The sequence below is a fragment of the Mauremys reevesii genome, linkage group 4 (assembly GCF_016161935.1).
Source record: "Mauremys reevesii isolate NIE-2019 linkage group 4, ASM1616193v1, whole genome shotgun sequence".
Lineage (NCBI taxonomy): Eukaryota > Metazoa > Chordata > Testudines > Geoemydidae > Mauremys > Mauremys reevesii.
Window position 1 is genome coordinate 148,705,750 of NC_052626.1, and position 2,105 is coordinate 148,707,854.

The following is a 2,105-nucleotide window of genomic DNA, read 5'->3' on the forward strand; positions in this document are numbered from 1 at the left end:
AGGGGGCAGGGTGGGTGGGGAGAGGTGGGGGGCTTAGGGAGCGGTCGGTTGCTGTGGTGGGGTTGGTTACCATGGTGACTATGGAGGGGATCAGTGGGTTGGTTACCCTGGGGATTGGTCACTACGGAGGGGATTGGTGGGTTGGTTACCACAGTGGTTGGTCACTACGGAGGGGATTGGTGGGGTGGTTGCCATGGGGTGGTTGATTACTAGGGAGCAGATTGGTGGGTTGGTCACCGCGGTGGTTGATCGCTAGGGAGGGGATTGGTGGGTTGGTACCATAGCGATTATAGGGAGGGGATTGGTATGTTGGTTACTGCAGTGATTAGTCACTAGGGTGGGGGTCGGTGGTGCAGTTACCATGCTGACTGACCACTAACAGCGACTGATGGGTTGGTTCCTATGGTGGTTAGTTGCTAGAGAGAGAATTGCTAATTCGGTCAGTAAGGATGATGGGTCACTCTTGAGAGAGGGAGGGAATTGGTGGTTTGATTACTAGGGTGATTGTTGCTAAGGAGTTGATTGGCAGTTCGGTTACTAGGGCTACTGGTCACTAGGGAGCGAGTTGATGGTCTGTTTACTAGGTGTGAAATATTGTTTGGTGGGGGGTGTTTGAGGCTCAAGGGGATTAAATTTGGGTGACGGGGGACAGATTTCGGTACTCCCCAAACCTTTGTAGCATTTAATGATGGTGCCCAGTGGGTTCATACCCAGGAACCCCCCTAATCCCAGCTCACCAGGAACCCCACCATCACCACAGCCCACTTCCTAGTGCCCAACACATGGGGCACCCCATTCCTTCAGATCTCCCTGTCTCTGGGCCTCTGCTTGGTTCAGAGGGGAGGGAGGTGGATTGACAGCCTCGGGACATGGGGGGCGCATGAGGCAGGATAGACTGACACCCCCTCACTGGGGGTAGCGTCCGCAGCATTCGCCCATTTCAGAACCAGATGCCAGGACGGAATAGGAACAGACATTTCATCAGGGAGACGGGGCTGCCGGGTGCCTGGGTGAATCTTGTCCCTTGAGCACTGAGACGCCGCGGACTCCACACGGCAACGGGGAAATGGATGAAAACAAATATTTTCTACTTAGAGAGTCTGGGGCCAGATCCCCAGCTGGGGTCACTCAGCTGCAGCTCCATTGGGGTCAGTGACACCAGGGCCCCAATCGGCCATGACTCCAGTGGGGTCAATGGGCCAGATCTCCAAGAGGTGTCATTCGGCCGTCGCTGTCTCGGAGTCAACAGTGCAAGGCTGGTTGACGGCAGCTGGCCATGTATCCTGGAAGTTCTCAGATCTTGTGACACTATAACACAACTGACCTTTATATTTATTGACGGTTCCCGTCCCCATCCCCTCAGCGTGCCCTAGGTTTGTCTAACTTAGATTGTAAGCTTACTGGGGCAGGAACCTTTTTTTTTTTTTAGACCTCTGTACGAGCACCGTGCATAGCCACGGGGCTGCAGAAATGTTTAATAATAATAATAATAATAATAAAACCTAATGAGGAGTCATCTCACAGCACCTCCATGGCCACACGCATCTATACCCGAGCCTATGGTCCACAGACTGGGATTGGGGCCGGCCCATCGATGGATCCTCAGTGGTTTTGAGTACCTGGTTTCTACAGTGTCTGTTGCTGATATGCGATCCAGGGATGGGTAGCCATGTTCCTTCGTTGGGTCACGAGCCAGGACTGAACCTACCTGGAGCTAGATCAGTGCTGGAGCCCTCTAGAGGGGAGAGGCCCCATTCCCCACCCCCCTGAGCCAGCCAGTCCCCTTCCCTGGGGTGGGATCAGAGCCAGCGTCCCCTAGAGGGGAAAGGCCCCGTGTCCCATTCCCCACCCTGGGTAGCTGCTATAACCAGAGGCATTTCTGACTTGACCTGAAGGTGACCAGTCCAGCAGAGGGTCAGGGGTGCGATGGGGTTGTCATTGTGCCATGTGGCCAGGAGGTGGCAGTACAGACTCACCCATAGCCCCAGATACTAGGCTAATACCCTTCACGGTTCATGATGGACCCCCCCACCCCATGGCCAGAGAGGTGACTCCAGAAGAGCTAGGAGCCAGGACTCCTGAGTTCTAGCCCAGCGCTGGGAGGG